General features: G+C 40.8%; 1 protein-coding gene across 17 annotated transcripts in view; it reads right to left on the minus strand.

Moving 5' to 3' along the window:
* RBFOX2 (RNA binding fox-1 homolog 2) overlaps positions 1-20,952 on the minus strand; it is a 239,570-nt gene that overhangs the window by 133,496 nt on the left and 85,122 nt on the right. The window lies entirely within an intron of this gene.

Genomic DNA, 20,952 nt, shown 5'->3' on the forward strand with positions numbered 1-20,952 from the left:
ACGCCAATGCCCACGCTCTTTCCTTACTTCCTACCCATGTTTCCATGTTCAAACCCCAAACCTACCCAGCTGTAAGTGATCTCTTCTCTCCTAACTAAGCCTGGTGTTTGTGACATGGTATTCACCATTCCTACCAGTTACCACTACAGGTACCCACCTGTACCTACCAATTTTATCCCATTTATTCGCATCTTTCAGGGCAGAGTTCATCTATTTTGGGCCACGGAGTCTTTTGCTTAGGACCTAGCACACAGTAGGTGCACAATATGCTCTCAAAGGGTTGTGTGTTTTGAGGAATATTTTACTCCTTTAACTCATTAAAGGAAAAACAAAATAAAACAAAAACAAACAAGAGGCCTACCACCTTCCAGCTGCCTCAGGGTTCTGTTCCCCTCAGACATGTTGGAACAACTCTCTCCTGCTCCTAAAACCTCCAAGTAAGGCCTGCATGTCTCACATTTAAAGCAGGCCCGGAGCAGGTACTAGGTACGTTCACTCCCCTACTTAACGCTTCCCAACGCAGGGCTCCGTCTTAGTTACCTGCTACGGGGGAGTTCCTTTTCTCTTTTAGTAGAAGTCAAGTCACTTTTCCTCTTCTTTCACAATAAGTATGTGCCTTCTGCTTCCAATACCTCCTCCCTCCTCCCACCTTAAACTCTCACTCACTTAAACTTGAAGAGGTGGGGCAAGTATTTTTCTCAGCCTCACCCAAGCCTTTTCTTTTTCTTTATGCAGAACCTCTTTGCTTCCTCTAAAGTCAGGATTACTTCATTTCCAGTACAAAAGAGGAGTAAGAACTTCAAGTCTAAAACTGAAACAGCCTTAAAAAAAAAATTGGAAAACAAATCTTAGGCTTCCTATAGACTGTTATTTAGAGTCTTTTATATGCCCATAATCAATTTTTAAACACAACTTTCATCTCCAGTCTCATACACTGTGCCTTAAATCTTAAGTCACCAGACTTCCCTATATTCCATTCTAAAAAACTGTATTAAAATCACACTGTTAAGAGATTATAGTCCTTTCAGACTCTCCGAAGACCAAAATTGATAATACTCATTCATTTTTAACCAGGCATCAAAAAACAAAGGCAATAAAATTTCATATAATGTACTTTGTGCTATTATTTCTTTTTTTCTTTTTTAATGGAGGTACTGGGTTTTGAACCCAGAACCTTGTGAATGCTAAGGACGTGCTTTACCACTGAACTATTCCCATCCTGCTATGTGTTAATCTTTCAGTCAAATTTGGGATGGAATAATGATACCTATGTTCTTTTGCAGCAAAGCAGTAGAAAAATACATAGAGAAAAGAGATCCCTGAAATGAAATAACAGAAGTTTAAATAAGTCACAAAAACTCTAAAAACTACCTCCAGAACTCCTATGAGTGGAATCATTATAAACTTCCTTAGAACCACAGAAAAGTTCATAAATTTCTGCTCTCAATGCATCTCTTCCTTTTCTGATCATAATTTTAAGAACTTGTTGGTTAGTCTATTCTATGTGTGTTTTTTTAAAACACACACACACACACACACACAAACTTCAAAAACCCACAGGCAAGCTAAGTAACTCTTTTTAATTCATGCTCCTGCATGTCCACATTTCCCTACCTTAAAAAAAAAAAAAAGAAAACAAAATTCTTTCAAATCAAGTCAAATAAGGAAACTTCTGCTTTATAACTACGCAGGATTCAGATTAAGAGGCACAAAAGTGTAACAACACGACGAATACACTCTGAAAAGGATCACAGTTTTATACATAGGATTAGGATGCACACATAATTCATTCCACCAGGAGAACATTTTATCAGACTGCATAAATGTTCTCTGAAGCTTATCAGCCTCTATATTAGTTCAGAAGAGGGAATGTATGAATTTGAGCATCAGAGAAGGAACTCTTCTCAAGAGGGCCCACAGAGGAAGTCTGGCATGCCTGCTTCTGAAAAAGAAAAATCGGATTATCTAGGACAGCAACATGGGTACTGCCAGCAATTCTAACCTTATAATGCACCCTGATTCCTGCTTCTGAAAGCACTGGATTTTGTAATGTGAAGAGTCTGGTTGGCAGAAAAGGTTTGGAGCCCCATTTTAGATTCTTTGGCTTGAAGTCTAACAATGGAAGACACTGCAAGTTTCATGCAAGTTTCTCTGTGGGTGTAAAAGTCTGGTGGGGGAGTGTGTACATCTAGGGAGCCAACACAATTTCACAAAAATATATCTGAGAAATCAGGCTCTGGAAAATTTTCAAAAGAAATGTTAGGCAACCCTCTCTACATAATTTATACACTTTCCCCTTTCAGGACTGGTAGGGACAACACAGACTGACCACAACAGTGAGCTACAGAAATGGGCCATATGAGGTCCAACTGAATTTGACTCAAAAAAAAAAAAAAACAAAAAAACAAAAAACCCCACACAAACCTTGAAAGAATGGGGCTCTTTTAACCTCATTTCTTCTCAACTTAAAATAGCAAGGATTCCCACAGGGCAGTTCTCTAATAGAATTTGCTACTCAAAATGTGACCCATGGACCAGTATCAGCAGCAATAGCCTCAACTGGGAGCTCCCCAGCTATGAAGACTCTCAGGCCCCATCCTAGATGACAGAGTTAAAACCAACACTATGACAAAAGGCACAGATGACTCACAAGCACGCTGACGTCTGAGGCGCTAGTCTAGATAGAGCGCTGTCCTTATGCAGCAGGACACACTCACAGAAGAAAGGGGTAAATGTGGTTGCCGCTGTCCAGTTAGGGGATCTAAACCAGTCTGGAAGACTAACTAGCAAGTGAGTGCCCCAACGCTGCCTGCTGACTTCAATAAAACACCAGCAGCTGCAACTATTTACTCGGAACACAGTATGTGCCAGAACACTGCGTGCATTATCTCACTGCATCTTCATATCTCTGGAAGGTAGGCCCTACTTCATCTTTTTCACACATAGAAGAAAACTGGGGCTCAAAGTGGTTAAACACCTTGCCCACGGTCTCACAGCTAGTGAGTAAAGGAGCCACGAGTTAAACACAAATTTGTAAGACTCCAAGATCAGTTCGACTACATCACACTGATGATATCAAATCAAGACTGCCGAAATCATCAGCAATTTTACCCTGGATATTACCCTGTGCTCTACCTCTGCCCATTACTAAGACTTCAAAGAGTAAATAACAGAGATGAGGTTTGGAACCCAGTGTACACACACTGTACATCAGTTTCCAAAGGCCGTGGCTCTGGTCAAGCACTCCTGCTATGACAGACATCACTCAGAGAAAGGTTCTGGTCACCTTCTACGACATCTGCAGTGAGCTCTAGATGCACACACAATAAAAGGCACATCTCAAAGCTCACCTCCTGGAAAAGCTACAGCAAAGAGGTAAGTTGGAGCCTCACCCCTAGTTTTCAGGGAACCCAGAGTGACATCCTTAAAAGAGGAAAATGTATTATCTTAAGAGCTGTGTTTTTCCTTATTATGTTTCAATCATATTCTCAAATAACCTCCCATACGTCTAACTAACTTGCTCTGGCATCCCCTCCACTACAAGTTTTGACCTCATGAAGTCCCCTGACCCAACCACTTGTTCATGGCCTACTCACTCCAGCCCTGTCTTCCATTCCCTCCTATGTCCAACTTTGACTCCACAGTCCATGATTATTATCCCCTCCTTGTAAATATCATCAGTCATTTGTCCTCTCCATCACTGTCACTTAGCAAAACTCCAATCCTGGTGTTAAATACAATTATCTGCCTTCTCTGTGCCTGTTCCCAACCAGCAGATGTTGCTGGAGAAAAATCACATCACCAAGCTGACTGATTTCACTATATATTCATGATCACAAAGCTCAACTGGGCCCTTGGCAACGCCAAGCAATCCTACCAAAGCTGCCCTTGTAAGCTTTACTGCTCTCCAAAATGACTATTCCTACTTTCTCCTCAAACCTACTTCATTCTCCCCCCACCGCCCAATTATCAGCTGTTGCTCTATCCAAGTATTTCACTTTAAAAGAGAAGCATTCAAATAGTCTCTTCTGTCCACCAAATCTACAATCCTACCTAGAACGCATTCTGTTACCATGAAGGAAGTATGCCTCGCATCAAAGGCCTGTTTCACCACCTGTGCTCACACCCCATCTCCCCGTGCCTATGTAAGCACTGTGCTGCTCTGTTAATCACCCACTCTCTCCTGCATCACCGATCTCTCCACTCATCACTGTCATGCCAGCAATAAACCTGTGTCCATCCTCAGAAAAATCTCCCCTCTGCTCCCGTACACTGATGGAGAAAGTGTACACTGGTATCACCACTCTGGGAGTCAGTTTGGCAATATCTATCAAATTCTGAAACGTGCATGGCCTCTGGCTCAGCAATTTCACCTCCAAGAAACCTATCTTAGAAAATCCCCACAGGTGTAAAAGGAAGTTTTACACTGTAGTAATCTGTAAAAGCAAAAACTTGAAAACATAAATGTCCAATAATAGGTAAGTGACTAAACGAACTATGGTTTAAAAAATCCTCCTTTGACCCCTCACCTCCCTCCAGCTACTCTCTCCATCTCTCTGCTCACTTCACTGTAAATCTCCTCAAAACCAGGAAATCTCCTCAGAAGCAGTAAATCTTCTAAAAAAAAAGTATCCATATCTGTTTCCACTTGTTCACCTCTCACTTTTTCTTCAATCTACTCAAGATACAGTTTCCAAGCCCTTCACTCCATTAAACCAACTGGTCAATGTCAACCATAACCATGTTACTTAATCCAATGGACATTTTGATGTCCTCAGTTAACCTGACCTCTTAGCAGCATTCAACAAAGCTGACAACCTTCTTAAAACATTCTCTTCTTCTAGCTTCTGAGATATGACAATCCTGATTCTTTTCCTGCATCACTGGTTACTTCTTCTCAATGCCTTTTTCTGGCTTCTCCCTCAACAAACTTCTAAAATGGATGTGTTACTTGGGGTTCAATCTAGAGTCATCCTCTTCTCTCTCTGAGTTGTCTCTACCATTCTCACTGCTTCAAATACCACCAACATGCTAATAATTACCAAATGATATCCCTATCCTAGGCCTCTTCTCATGCTGCAACACGACGACTTAGCTGTCTCAAAGCATGTCAAACATAACAGCCCCAGACTGGGCTCTTAATTTTCTACCACCATCACCCTGAGATCTGGTATACCCTTGGCGCTCCCTACCTCAATAAGTGGTACTACCTGGCAATTATGAAAGCCAGAGCCCCTTCCCTTATCCCCCAACCCCCTCACATCAAACCCATTAGTTCTGTGTGTCAGACTTGTCTTGATCTCCATTGCAAACACCTAATCCAAGCTCTCCTTCCTGAACATTGCAACAGTTCCTCCACTTCCACTGTTGCTCCCCTTCCAAACATTCATCACATAGTAGCCAGAGGGACTTTCTAATCAGATCATATCACTCCTTTGATTCTATAGCTTCACAATGCACTTAATTTTTGTTTCTATTTGAAGTCTTTATAATGGCCTTTAAGGTGCTATATGATCTGCTAAGTGTTCACTGCACCAATCTCATTTCATATCATACCCCTTTATTCCCTGTTTTTGAAATCCTTCCTCATCCTGCCTTCATTCTTATAAGACTGGCTCCTTATCTTCAGACCTCAGTTTAAATAACCCCTCCTCAACTAAAGCTCTCTAGGTCACTCTGTCTAGTTGGAAGTCCTTCTCCATAAGCCCATTTCTCTGTATTACTATGCTCTGTTTATTTTCTTCCTAGCAGTTATCAAAACCTATAATTAATTAATGTATTCATTTGTTTTCTTATTTGTCATATAGATTTCTCCATTAGAAAGTAATATTTTGAGTATTTCACATACATCTGAGATCTACTATGGAACATTTTATCCCTTGACTTTTTCCTAGGGAAGGTCAAAGTTGTTTGTAGGAGTTTCTGGCACTCTGGCAACTGTCTAACCAAGTCCTATAAATAAAGTTAGAGTGCAACTAATATCACCCTAAACACATGCCAGAACCAGTGGTTTTAGAATGGCTTTACAGTTCGAAATAACCATAATATTAATATGAAAAAGCTGTTCCAACTTAATAATTTACTTTAAGCTCATTTGAGTACTGCATTCCAAACTGCGTACTTTCCAATACTATAAATGTATTCTGCTCAGCACAATAAAATGACAGCATCCCAACCCAAGCTTTACTACAATCAAGCTTGTTGTTAATTATTTACAGTCTAGAACCATGCATCCAATGCGGTAGCCACTAGTCACGTGTGGCTATTTAAATTTAATTTTAATTAATTAATATTAAAATTTGTTTCTCGGTCACACTTGCCACATTTCAAGTGCACAAGAGCCACATGAGCCTAGTGGCTGTTACAATCAACAGGGCAAATAGAAAACATTTCCGTCATCACAGAAAGATCTATTGGACAGAGCTGTTCTATAACTTAAAAACCAGGAAGCAAAAGGTCCTCTAAATACCCAGAATATCAAAATGTCCAAACACTTTCATAACAAGAAAGCTCCACCAGGCCTTTTCTTTGAATCTATTTATTTTTATTTTAGAAATATTTCTGTCCTGGTTATCTGGCTCTTTACCCACCCAAAATTTAGAAAGCAAATTAGGAAAGGGAGCTAGGAAGCAGTAGGGAATAAGTACCAGAGAAAAGAGGAATATTATGTCAGAGGCAGCCACACCAGGAGCAAGAGAGACCAAGAGAAAAAAATCCAAAAAGCAGCTAAGATATCAACAAGCAGACAGATATCATAATGGGGTCATTTAGTAACGCAAAACCAGGAAAAGCTTTTGAAATATCACTCTTTTTTAGCCCTAAACAATAACTGATGTTGACAACTGTGTTAAAACCATTAAGAAAAGTATCTACTATTATATGGTTAAGAAGACATAAATTGCATAGTTAAATAACAAATTTTAGAAAGATTTACTTCCAAAATAAATCTTAAACCTCTTGGTGCTTAAACAAGGGGAAATCCTCTCAGTTAGCTGGAATACTCGACCACCAAAAATAAGTCATTCCTAAAATATTCTGCATAGTCAAATTCAATCCAAGAGTTCAGTTTAGGCAGTATGAACAAATGTTGCTTACAGAGCAGGTACAGATGTAAGACTAAGACAAGATTCTTCTGTTAATGAATTATGGTTCATTCAGACAATGGAACACTATATAGCCTTGCAGGGTGCAGAGGGGATGAGGAAGCTCTTCAAGTGATAAAAGAAAGGTTCAGAACAATGTATAGCACACTGCCACTGATTTTTTTTTTTAAATGAGGAATTATACACAAAAAGGAACATACTCATTGCTTCCTAGGGAAAAGACACTGGGGGACTCAAGAGAGCAACTGTTCACCATATGACCATTTTGTACCTTTTGAATATTGAGTCATGCAAATGTATTATTTATTTTTTAAAAAAAGATGAAAACCTTAAATCAAAAAAAAAAAAAAAAAAAAAGCAAGTTCTCTATCCCGAAGAAATGTACAATCTAATACCTTATCCAGGCTCCAAAAAAATGGGAAGTAAAAATTAACACTTTTTACTTCACCAATGACTAGACATTTAAATATTAAACACATATTTTATTCTTATTAAAAAGCTGAAAAAAAAATCCTCACTCTACACTATTTGAAATCCCAATTAACTAGTTTTGAAAAACTCGAACTTGAACTTAACTGGAAACTGCAATGATTCCTTATTATTATGCTGTATTAAATTTTAAAAAAGTGTTTGCATAAAGGTGTATACATCTCAAGAAAAAAAATCATTTTATTGGATAATACAGCAAAGTTTGGCTCAAGAGCTCCCAAGAAAGCTACAGAATGGTCTTCTGCCCCATGTGGGAGGCAAGGTCAGGTCATTCTAAAGGTCCCTGAGGTTGAGAATGCTAGTGGTTTCCCAATATCCTTTCTTCTTCCTTAGTATCAAAACTCCAGTTTTCATTCTAGGACATTAATATACACACCTTCCAAAAAAAGGACTATATCTCCCAACCTCTGTTGCACCTAGGTATGGCCACGGGCTAAGCTCTGGCCAATGAAGTATTAGTAGAAATGTTATGTGGGACTTCCTAGAAGTCTTCTTAAGTAGGAGAGGGGACCTCTGTTCCTCCTCCATGGAAATGAGGGAATGATGGCTGGAGCTTTAGCAACCATCTGGGCTACATCCTACAGAGAAGCAAAGAGCAGTAAGCGTCCTGGGTCCTTGAGAACCGTGGGCACTGCATCAGCCCTGGACTGCCTACTTCCAGCCTTTTTCATGAAAGATAAAGTCTTGTTTAAGCCACTTTTGGGCAGGGAGAGGGGTGGGGATTCTGTTATACATAGCTGAACTTAATCCTAAGTGATACTTTCAACAGTAAATTATCTTACTGTAACTTTACAAATCAAAATTCAATGTCATCTGACACCACAGGAAACTCTATACATATTAATAGTATACAGGCCTGATGACTAAGACAGAGACTGTCAAAGAATCTTGAAGTGTCTGGGCTGGAAGTCTAGGCCAAAGTCAACCATCCCCCTAATCTACTGTCCCTGATCATTCTACACCAATATAACAGAAATAGAACTTTAATGTAACAATTTTTGAATTTTAGTAATGAAAAAAGTCAAATATATATACTCTCATTTTCATCATCTGTAAGATGGAAGCAATGACACAGGGATGTTGTCAGGTCCAAATACAATAAGGGTACGTTAGCTATTCTGTAAACAGAGAAGTATGTACTACATTACCGTTACAACTACCACCAAAACATCTGATTGGTAAGTGTTAGGCACAAAACAAAAATTAGATAAAAGCAATTAAACAGAAAGAAACTTGGGTTTGGGGCTCAAGGAATTCCATGAACTTCTAAAACCTCTTTCACCAACTTTCTTAGCTCTTTATCTTCCACAAAATACATCAGGAACTTCAGTTTCCTTCTTTAAAGCACTGGGGAAAAGAAAGGAGCTGAGTGGTTGTAAGGGGAGAAAAAGAACAACAGTAGCAAAGAGTTTAAAGCAATTAGTGAATACGATGCATCTGAAATATATAACCCCGTTGCTGGCATTTCACGAATTGTCAGTAGGTGGAGTCCAAGAATTTTTAAATTGATGCTAGCAATATTTTTCTTCCACAATTTATTCATTCAAAAGAAAAATATTAAACATATATATGCAGTTTTTACTGAGTATGAAACAACCTATCATTTAAGAGTGAGATGCTATCTTTGAGAAATGAAGATAATATGTGAGGTCCTCAATGCAGGAAGAACATTGGCAGTATATTTAAAACAAAATTAGCTTAATCACTGTCATTTTTGCACTTAAAAATGATTTGACTTCTCCAAAACAGGTTTTGAAGTCTGAGAAAAAGCAAATGAATTCACTTTTTGAAGCCATTAACTCATCTTTGAAATCATTTCTGGTGACTACTTTAATCCACACACACATTGTACATGAGTCACACTGCACTGTGCTGTCCAATTCATTAGATTCTGAAAAGCATTCCATGGTCAAATAACTGAGAAGTATGCTTTAAGCAATTTTATTATGTGTTGAATTTCAGCTTTTCCTAGTCTTCTAACAGGATACTAAAATTAACAGATGCTTTTTACTAATTTCAGATATACTCTAAAGGAAAAAAACAAGCTATCCAGGGGTGTCAGAGATTAGCTGACAGGCAGACAGATGCCAAGAATTTGCTGCACAATTTAAAGGGCTACAATCAGGATAAAGAGAGTGTGAGAAACAAACTCAGACAGCTTGAAGGTTTTTGTTCCCAGAAGGGATACCAAAGGTATTGCCGATTTATATACCTTTCTGCTCTGAATGGCCATATCCAAAAGCAGCTTAAATTAAGCAGTAAGAGTGCTGAAGAATTAGAACTACTCTATCTTTCCTAGGTGATTCACTTATCTCTATTTATGCCTATTTATGAGTCTAATGTATAACTGGAGGTTGAGGGTCTTCTGAACCAGCAGAAAAAAAATGAAGTAACACTATCTTCTGAGAAGGCAATCTACCTAAATTACACTAGACTGGACCAGACCATTCTATTCTAGATCTAACTGATGGTTTCAATATTAAAGTTCTCCCCAAAGTTAGTAAGTACCAAACTTGATAAACTTATTGTCAGGCCATGACTATACTTTTAATAACATAAATGAGTTCAGTGGGACTTACTTTAATCGTTTCTGAAACACAGTTTATTTTTAGTAAATATAATAGTCCCCCACATGGGAAGCTACAACCATGCCAAAAATGTTCTATGAGGAGATAAAATCCTATTTATAGACCTATCAGTTGCTCCTTGCTTAGGTTGTAACATAGTTTCCACTTTAAGCCTGATATGACCTCCCCTGACTTCTCTGGTCTCTAATGTTCTTTTCATCCTTAAGTTTCTCACATTTATCTTTATCTTCACAGAGCACTTAAATTAAGCTACCATGGAGTAGGCGAAAGGAGAAGGAAAGAATCTTCCTTCCCTCAACCTTCTCCCACCTGAGAGTTTTAGGTAAGTTTTAGGAACCCAAAAAAGAGGAAAAAAGGAGCTCTTCACTGGGTGGGCTTTTGGGAAGGGAACTGCAAAAATACTCAGCAATCAGCAAGGATACTGCCACAAGTGAGCCACGTCTTTATCTGTGTGTGACTTAGCTTAAAAGCTTCTATCTTTTAAAAACCCAACAAGGATAAATGTCAAAGGATTTCTAATATAGAGGGTACTACTCAAAAGCTAACAGGCGAGGGGAGGGAATGCTAATCAGGGAACCAAAGAATAAATATAAGAGATTTTACATTTTTTTTTCCCCTGGACTGTGATTTCCTCAGGGATTAAACTGTTGCTATTGTTTTATATTAGCTGCTGGCACCTTTACGCTCCACACTTAAACTGCTAACTGTAGAATCTTCCTCCCGCAGTCTCTGGCTACAACTCCATCAACAATTCTACAAGACTACTTACCTTACCCTAATTCAGTGAAACATTTTCATCGTTTCCTGTCACTAGCAGTGGCAGACCCATACTTCATCTCACTCGGCCCTGCCCCGCCATGTCCCCTGGATGAAACTGTAAATGAACACTTGTCTTTACTGCTCTGGCAAATCTTAACCCCTTTCATCTCACTCAGAAACCTAGTAAAATTTACTGTCCCTACTTCACTGTTTTTTTTAAGTGTTCTTCAGTATATGCTGCTTTTTGTTATTAATTCTGTGTTTATAAGTCTTGTATCCTAAATGAGATTGCAAATTCCATTCAATTCTGAGCGCCTAAAGGGCAATGGCCATGCCTTATTCATCTTGGAATCAGCAGTTTCATGCCAAGTGACTGGCATCTAACAGGCACACAAGTAAACACTGTTGAAATATTTGTAAGGCTGATCTGGATGGTGGTGATCTTGGAATGAGTACACTTCTCTTCTATGAATCTCTCATTGCACACAACCAGGAAAGCCCAATATCACTGCAGTGGAACTGAATCACAAGCAATTCTTGAATAGAGGAAGGGAGAAGCATACAGCCATGAAGTAATACCAACCCACCTTCCACTGGGTTCTCAGGTGCTTAAAGAGATGGTAGACACAGGATGTACCAAATGATGGAGCAAATGATAACAGTTCTTTATCTCAAGAAAATTCGACCTGCTTCCCTAAATCTACTTATATGTAACTCATCCTCTAAAGCATACCTCTTCCTGCCCACCCCAATTCACAGTGAAATCCCTAACTCTCCAGTATCTGATAAGTAGCCACTTTTTTTTATAGCATTTTCACTTATAACAAGAAGGGATGGACTTATATCTAAAAATAATTCAAACTAAACATCAGTAAAGTTACCTGGTTATAAAAGATGGCAAAGACCAGAAAATACCTCCCTTAATTTTTTTTCCATCTGTGAGGTTTATCATATAAAATGGTACTTTCCTTTCTAAAAGAAGGTATATGGATTTTCTGGGGTGATCAGAGCTGAGGCATGGGCATACATGATTAAATGAACCATCAAGATCATCTTCCAGAGGCACATGGTACTGAAGAAAGAACTTAGGTTTGGAAGTAAAACAGACATGGAATCAAAGTGCCAAATCACCACTTACTAGCTGTGACCGTGAATAAGCACTTTAACCTCTCTTAACCCTGTTTCTTCATCTATAAATGCAAGGTTATTATGAAAATTAGAAATAATGTACATAAAACACCTAGGTCAGTGCCTGGCTTAATAATTTACAATCGTTAAGAGATTTGCTAAAGTAATTTTTCCTAGCCCACAACAAAAAGACAAAAAATGACTCCTTAACAAATCTGACATTTTAGGGCTACTACTATAATTTATTTTAAATTGGTAGCAATAAAGTATCAATAGAAATGCACCTAAAGAAAGCTACTTGCTCTGTGAATTTAAAAGTAAAATCTGCAGCAAGAGAAACAAAGTGCTCCACGGGGCAAGATGCCACTAAACCAGACGGCTAGGATCATTTATGAAGGATGGCAATGAAAAACCAAGTTCTCAGAAAAGGGGAGCTCTGACAGCGGGTACAGGTATCACAGCAGTTCGGACAGGGTTAAACCCACATTGTGGTCTCTGTCTCACAGAAAAGCTTTGAGGAAAGGAGATTTTTTTTTCTAATATCCTCAAAATTCTACCCTTCCCTTAAACTGGAAATACTTACCTGACAATCAGAAACACAAGGCAAAGAGAAAAGGAAATACCTGCATGAGGAAGGGAGCTGCTGAGGGAGATGATGGCTATAAAGGATGAGAACTTTCCTACAATGCAAAAAGAAGACTGACGGCTGCATCATCTTGTTTTGCTGCTTTCAGGAGATGGCACCAATGTCTAAGTCATTCACCTGCTCTACAGGTAGAAGGGGAGACAGTGGTGTTTCGTCCCTCTACAGGGCGGAACAAAAGCTATTAAGGAGTTAAAGCCTTCAGAGTATGAGAATGAAAATGTCAGAATGACTTTAAGGGCCTTTTAAGCCAGCCCAGTGGAATGGAAGAAAAGTCTGGGCATTAGAGCCAGATGGGTCTTCCTAGCTGTTTGACCTCAGGCAAGCTGGACAGTCTCTCCAGCCTTCACTCTTCTCATCTATAAAACTGGGTGAACAGCATTTGCCCTGCAGAGGGCAAACTGTAAAAAGCGAACTGTCTCAGAATAGGCACTCCATACAGGTTAAATGTTTTTCCTCAAACTTCAGGCCAACCATACATAGAACTAAGAATCTGGCTGGTGGCTGGTACATATAGCTGTATCATAATGCTCCTTCTCTCCTTTCCCTTTCCCTCTAACTTAGCAGAAAGGGCACCAAGTCCAAGTAGGGAAAGTAACTTTCCCAAGGTCATGCTGCTGGATACTGGCAGAATTAGAGCTTAAAAATTCAGCCTCTTCAAGCTCAGTGCATTGCACCCTGCCTCATTAGGAACCTTTCCTTGGGGACAGGGCAAGCTGACTTAACATTACATGGGCTCAGAGAGTCAGCACGAACAACACAAGCTAACAGAAAGGTCAGCGGCTCTCAGTGATTCAGACACCCAGGAGTTAAAACACTCTGCCTCGGCGAAGGCTCTGGAGCTGGAGCTGCGGTTGGGCAGACTCCTTCTGGGGGGAGGCCAGAGAGGCACTGAAATCCATTCCTGGGTGTGATTGGTTGGTGCCCGAGGGGGTGGGGAAGAGGGAAAGGGAGAAGAATGTCACCCGATCCCCATGGGTAAACAACAGCAGGAACATCTGCTCAGGTTTTCAACTAAATCTGTAAAATATTTCTGAACCACCAAACTCAGAAGACTGTAACCTCTGACCTTGATGAACAAGAGAGTTCTTGTTCTTTAGTGACAAGATTCTTAGTGATACAATCTGGACAAATGAATGCGAAAAGACAGTTGACTATTTCTCTAGCATATAACTCCTGCTCTCTCAACCCCGCCACCATCCCTCCTGCCGGCTTGGGCTTGCCGTTACAGAGAGGAACCCAGCCTGTTCGTTGCTACTCTACCATTTTTCTCAGTCTCCGACAATCACATTCCCTTCTCTGAATTTCTCTCCTTCCTCTTTAAGAGGAGCCTCCTCCTTTGTAGAAGGGATATCTTATTGCAAGATGCAACCTCTCTGTAATTGTGTTAGCACACATGTGCAGAGCAGAGAGAAGGGAGGGTCTGGGGAGAAAGAAACCCAATACCTTGCCAAATCCATTGGGAAGTCTGCCCAAGTTATTAAGCCAGGCCGGGGCCACTTAACTGAATTGGTCGAGGCAATGCCCTTCAATTCTGGCTGCATTCTTTCTCTCCAAGGGAGAATGCAGGAAGGGCTGGCTCCTCAAAATCTTATTATCCCCGACAACTCTTTATTCCTCAGAAGTTTCTCTCTCCCATTTCAAAGACAGACACAATATATTTAAGTTCTGAGCAGAGAGTAAGAGAGGCAGCTCCTCATCCCCAGGACACCACAGGGACTTCACAGGACTGATCCCTGGAGACTGAAAACTGCATTCCCTTTGTTCTTAGGTACGACCACAGCTAAATCCTAAAGTCCCAGTAACTGAAGTGGGGGGGGGGGGGTGTCACAGAACTAAAGTAAAACTGAAGAGAAGGCCTCCTACTCTGAAGGGCTAAAACAGGAGGGCCTTTAAGAAACCAAGTAAGTCCAGGGACCAAGTTAAGCCCACTTCAGTGTGGCCCCAGGAAGCAGGACTAGGCCCACCTGAAACAACCTGGAACTGCCAGGCAGACCCATCTCTCAGGAACCGTGCAGGCCAGGAATGACCTGAAACCACTGTGGACTCAAAGAGCGAAGAGTCCTCAACACCAGGCCAAAGCAAACCAGCTTCAGGAAGTGGCAGAGGCTCCTGAAGTCTCCCCTTTGTTCCTCCTCTATAATCCCAGGGCCAAATCTAATCTAAACTGTGCTACGAATGCCCTTTGCTAACACAGATGTCTCATTTATAAATCCCAGGGAGCCTAAGTGACTCAGCTCTCTTTCACAGGAATGTTCAGTAAACTAACTACTCAAGGAGGTTCTGCATGGTTATTAAAAACACAGGCTTCGGTGTTAAGACAGGCCTCCGCTTAAATACCTGTTCCACCACTTTCTAGCCAGCTCTGTGACCTAGACCTCCCCAAAGCTCAGTTTCTTCATCTGTCAAATACGGCTTCTACCATCTACCTTATGGGGAGAGTTGTTAATAATAACGAGGAATTGAGGGTGTGTGTACATGAATACACAGCACAATACTCGATGCACAGTAGCATTCAATAAACAGTAGCTGTCACTATAAATTATTACTGAGGACCACAGAACAACTTCTACAGAGAAATAAAATCTGCCACCTGTCAACTGTATTAGCATTCCCGCACCCTGCCCATCCCATCAGAGGGTGGCGAACAGCATGACAATGCCAAAGACTATTTTCTGACTATCTGCTGAGCACTGTGCCAGGTGACGGGGAAGAGAGTGAAGGACACAAGCTCTCCCTGTAAAGCAGCCGATGTGCTGAGGGAGGACACTGCGAAGAGGAAGTGTGAGGAGGAAGGGGAAGCTCTGAGGGGTCTCCGTGGGGAACTTCTGCTCAGCTCTGTGATCCACCCTGAAAGGGCTGCTCCTTAGTCCTAGCAGTGAGGGCTATGCTGAATGGCTCTATTAGGGTCCCAGGGCAGGGGTGCTGGGAAGTGAGGCCCATTCTGAAGCTCCACGCCCAGAGGGAGATGAGGGGAGAGCAGGGCTATGGAAGCAGAAGAGGGGTTTTGGTCTTTTCACATAATACCAGGCAAAATGTGTCCCAAGCATGGAGTTGGCAACCATGAGCAAACATTTTCAGGCAGGTATTCAAGATGACTGCTTCCTGGGTTACTGCAGCAGGATGTGTATTTTTTGGCAAATAGACACAGGGCTTTCAGGAATTACAACCATGTAATCAAAAAGACACGGACACTCGCTGGAAACCTTGCACTGGGGAAGGCCAGGAGGGCCCAGGTTCCTTCAGTCGGTGGAGCCTGAACTTATAAACCAGGGCTCTTGCTCTCTTTCTCTCTTACAAATGTTCACAATCACAATCCCCGTCCATCAAACTCTCACACACACCTTCAGGCCTGCACTGTTGATGGAATGGAGCAGGGCTGGGTCACTCCCTGGTCACGTGAGCATCGTCTGTCAGGGACCAGCATTACACTGCAGAAAAGCACTGAATTGAGGGTGAAGGCTCAGTATCACAGACGCAGCTCTGCTTCTAGCAAGAGCTCTAAGAATATAAGCCTTGGGTAAGTCATCTAACCTCTCTGACACTGACTCAGTTTCCCTTTCTGCAGAACAAGGGCAACGTGATGAAATCCAGCTCTGACATTCAATGATTTGGGACCTGAGGGCCAAGTGGATGGTCCCTACGGTGGGTTCTTGTTTCCATGTTAGGGTAGATGTGCCAGAGAAGAGTCAGAGTATTAAGACAAGTGATTACAATTCATTCTCTAAAGTATCCTGAAAGTTGAGACACAGTGGAAAGCCAGCTACAACTTTTCTGGAATACAAACTGAAAAGTTTTAGAACTTACAGTCCTGGCCCAGACCATTCATTTCATGAAGGTCAGGACTCTCTGTTCCTTGGATAGTAAATCAGGAAAGAAAGCAATGGGCCAACAGTAATTTACCTGGCACCTAGAAGGCTCATCATTTGCTGGCTAAAAGAGCCCTCTAGACACTATGCTGAAAAGGATACAGGGAGCCTCAGGTTAAGCATTCATTCCAAATATATGGGAATGACAGTTGCTATTTCTGGCCAATGGACTGGGACCTGAAAGATGGGTGTAATCTCCACCGAACAAATCATACGGTCAGAAATAATCTTGCAACTGCCAGCACTCAACAAACTGGCAGCTCTTTAGAGACGACTCTCTGGGGACCCAGAGCTGCAGTAACCAAGGGAAATGTATCCAGATTAGATCAGCAAAGGCCTCTCTGCTTCCACAAGAGGTATTGTAGGGGCAATGACACCGGCCAACACACCAGATTTACACAGTGAGCTCCATGAATGCTGCACGTGCTCAGGTCAGAAGAGCTGCTGCTGTGCTACAAACAGCACATGAAGCAGCAGGTGCCAAGTGTCCTATTTACCAATTCACAGTATTGTAAGGTTCCATCCATTTTAAATTAGAAAGAAGAATTCTTAGTTGTCTCATTTCCTTTACCTTTCTCTTTCTAACATAAAAACATAAATGAGATGAGGTGTGTCCATACAATGGAATATTACTTAGCAACAAAAAAGAATGAAGTACTGATGCATGCTGGACATGCAAGACGTGGAGGAACCTAGAAAACATTATGCTAAGTAGCTGGAAACAAAGGACCACATATTATATTGAGCCTATTTACATAAAATATCTAGAACAAGAAAATATGTAGAGACAGGAAGGAAACTAGTGGTTGCCTAAAGTTTTGGGGGCATGGGAGACAGAGGAACCAGGAAATGACAACTAAGAGGTACATGGTTTCCTTCTAGAGTGATGATGACTCTGTGAACGTACTAAAAAAATTAAAAAAGCACTGAATTGTATACTTTAAGTGAGTGAATTGCAGAGTATCAAATTATCTCTTAATAAAGCTGTTAAAAAATGCCTCAAAGGAATTACAACCACCTTGAGGAAGGGAAATTTAATGAGGGAGACCTGACTCTCCTGATCATCCCTTGTCTCCAAACGCCTGCCCTAGCTTCTTCCTATCCACAACTCATCTTGCTAGTACCCCCTCCCCCCGCAGGATCTAGAGCAGGCTTACACCCTTCCCAAGATAAGTGGGCTGGATGCAAGCTTTGTTGGATCAGTAAGTCTACTCCTGCTATACTATGACTTTAATGTCCTCCCTTCCAAATTTAGTTTCCCTCTGTCCCCAGAAAGACAGTAAAACCACCCCTAACTCTTAGCGGTAGCTAATGACTTGCCACAGCATGTAAAAGGAATGAAGATAAATGATGCTATACAAGCATAGGTTTGGGAGTTTGAACAAATCTGGGTTCCAGTTGAAGCACTTGAACAAGTTACTTGAGGTCTCACTCTCAAGTTTCCACTTCTGTAAAATGGAGAAAACACTACCTAATGCGTCCAATGCATGTAGTTTGTTACAGAAATTAAATGGGAAAGCCTATGTAAATGATTAATACAATGCCTGGTACACAGCAAGTACTCAATAAATAATAAGCATTATTATAAAAGCATATGCCCATTTTTTCATGCTATCATCCAGCAGATCAGCATCTATGTCAGAGGCAGTAATAAAAGCAGGCCATTGGTACCATCAAATTGTTTATCATTTTTCTGACTATTTGTTCTAAACCTTCTCACTCACAGATCCCTAGTCCATTCCTAATACTTGTGTATTTTTACTTCATTTTTTGTTTTCCTGTTTCTGAGCTCAATTTAACCTCAGGCATTTCAGGCTTATTATTGCCTCACCAGTTCCATTTGCCCTCCTCAACCTTAATATGTATTTTTCACCTTAATTATAGTATTTTAAGCCACTCAGGGTAAATTGTTTACCCAGAGCAGCACAGCAGCTCAGTACCTTACTCCTTCTAAAAGCCTACAACAGAATCAAAACAACGTAAGAGACTTTAGAAAGAATTTTGATGGAATCTTAAAATGGAATACTAGGCAGCCATGAAAATGATACTACAATAATACTTAATGACATGAAAAGATGTTTACAATAGAGTAGGAAGGAGCTAGAAGCATATTACAAAAGTCTGTACAATATGAGATTCTCTAAGGAACTTCATAATGTGTATATATGTAAAAACAGCTGCATAGAAACAAGTTTAGAGCAATGAATGATAAAAAGTTAAGATAAATATATTAAGGCAATTTTTATTTTATTCTATTGGCCTGCTATATTTTCTAACTTTTCTTTGATAAACGTATAGTACTTTAAGAAAAATACAGACTTAAAAATATGAATTTAAATAATACAGAGCCTCTTAAACATTTTCTTAGCAGACACTATAGCATGGCTCTGGAGTCAGAAAGACCAGGACTCAAATCCCTCCTCTACCACTATTATATAATTCTGACTAGCAGTCACTGAAACCTTTTAGGCTTGCAGTTCTCATCTGGAAAATGAAGATGAAGATCCTAGCAAAGTGCTTGTTGCCTGGTCTTCAGTACGTCTCAGTGTCCTTACTCTTTGATGTTGGTCCTTAGCTTGAATGTGCATCAGAATCACCTGGAGAGCATGCTGAGCCACATGGCTGGGCTCCAGCCCCAGAGTTTCTGATTTAAGAGGTCTGGAGGGAGAGGGAGACCATGAATTTGTACAAACTCCCAAGTGATGCTGATGCTGATGGTCCAGGAACCACACTTCGAGGACCACCGCTCTAGGTAATAAGAGCAGTCTTCTTACAATATGCTACACAGATATTAAGTGCTCCAGAACATCTGCTTACTGGATACCGAATCATATAGAAGCCTAATGCTGCACATTCATCCAAAAGCCCAGACTATAACACGGGATCATTCACTCCAAGACAGTGAGGGAACTGAGTTTCCACTAAAGCTGGAAGCAAATAACAATTATTATGACTGCATTTAGAATACCTGACTTCAGCACAGGAGAAAACATTTGAGAATGCAGACACGGATCAAACAAAATGCAAGAGGCAGACACGCCATCAATCCACTGCATGCTGCCCTGTGCCCTTCTGGGGAGAAGAGCCATCTACAGTGTGACACAGAGCACTTGCTTTGCTCTGGGTGCCCTCTGTTGACAAAAACCGACATAGCCACTTGCTCCGTTGCTCCCTCCCTTTTCTCCTCCCACCCCAAGCGAGCCAAGAAAAGAGTCCTAGTATGACTCAGACTTGAGGAACCGTTTCCACTTACGAAATTTTCCTAAGCCCATACATAGTCAGGATAGGCCTTTTCTTTTTCCAGTGTTCCTAGTCCCCTTCTCATTGTATCTGCAGCTTGCCTTCAAACAGGTTAGTGGCTTGCAGCATGGCAGAACAAGAGGGAACAGCATTTATCCTAACAGTATGTGCAATTTAAATAGTGTTGCTAGAAATGGCTAGCATTAGCAGTGGGAGTAAACTGCTCTTGTAAATAGTTTCCAATACGCTGTGAAACCCTGCTGGTATTTTTGAAAATACACTAGCTGGTGATGTACTTAAGAGTTTCTTTAGATGAAAATTGTTGAAGAGCACCATTCAGACAACCGAAAATAGAATGAGAGAATTTTAGAGCTGGCAAAGATCTCTAATATTATCATCTCCAACTTCCTCACTTACATGAAACTGAAGGGCCCAAAAAAGTAAATTGACATATATCAAGTCACAAAATTAATGACAAAGTCAAGTTTCCTGACTCCCTGATGACTCATGATCTTTTCACTGTATTAGACAGCCTTTATTTAGAAATCTTATTCATTTAGTCATTACCAAGGCAAGTATAACTATCTCAACCACTTCACAGAGGGTAAAGAAACTAATGAGCACGTAACAATTCCTGAGAGATATGGGAGGAAAACAATCCTGCCTTTTCTTATTGTGAAAATTAAGCCTTTCCTAATATCAATACTTCTTTAATGGCCATCACTTTAAATTATTCTTCACAGGATCAGAAACTGCACTGATTATCAACAAGCAATGTCTAAAACGGGAGTTGGCAAATCATGGTCCACAGGCCAGATCCAGCCTGTTGTTTATGTACAACCTCTGTATAGTCTACCGTCCATGAGCTAAGATGGCTTCTACACTTTAATGGTTGAAAAAAGTCAAGAGCATAACATTTCGTGATACATGATAATTATACAAATTCAAACTTCAGTGCCCACGATCAAGTTTTACTAGAACACAGCCACGCTCAGTCGTGTCCGTGCTGCTTGCGGCTGCTTAGTGCTGCAGCGGAAGAGCTAAATAGCTGGAACAGAGGCCGTGCGGCCCCAAAAGCCTAGAATACTTACTCTATAATCCTTTACAGAAAATGTTTGCCTGTCTCTGTTCTA

Source organism: Camelus ferus, chromosome 12 (assembly GCF_009834535.1).
Source record: "Camelus ferus isolate YT-003-E chromosome 12, BCGSAC_Cfer_1.0, whole genome shotgun sequence".
NCBI lineage: Eukaryota > Metazoa > Chordata > Mammalia > Artiodactyla > Camelidae > Camelus > Camelus ferus.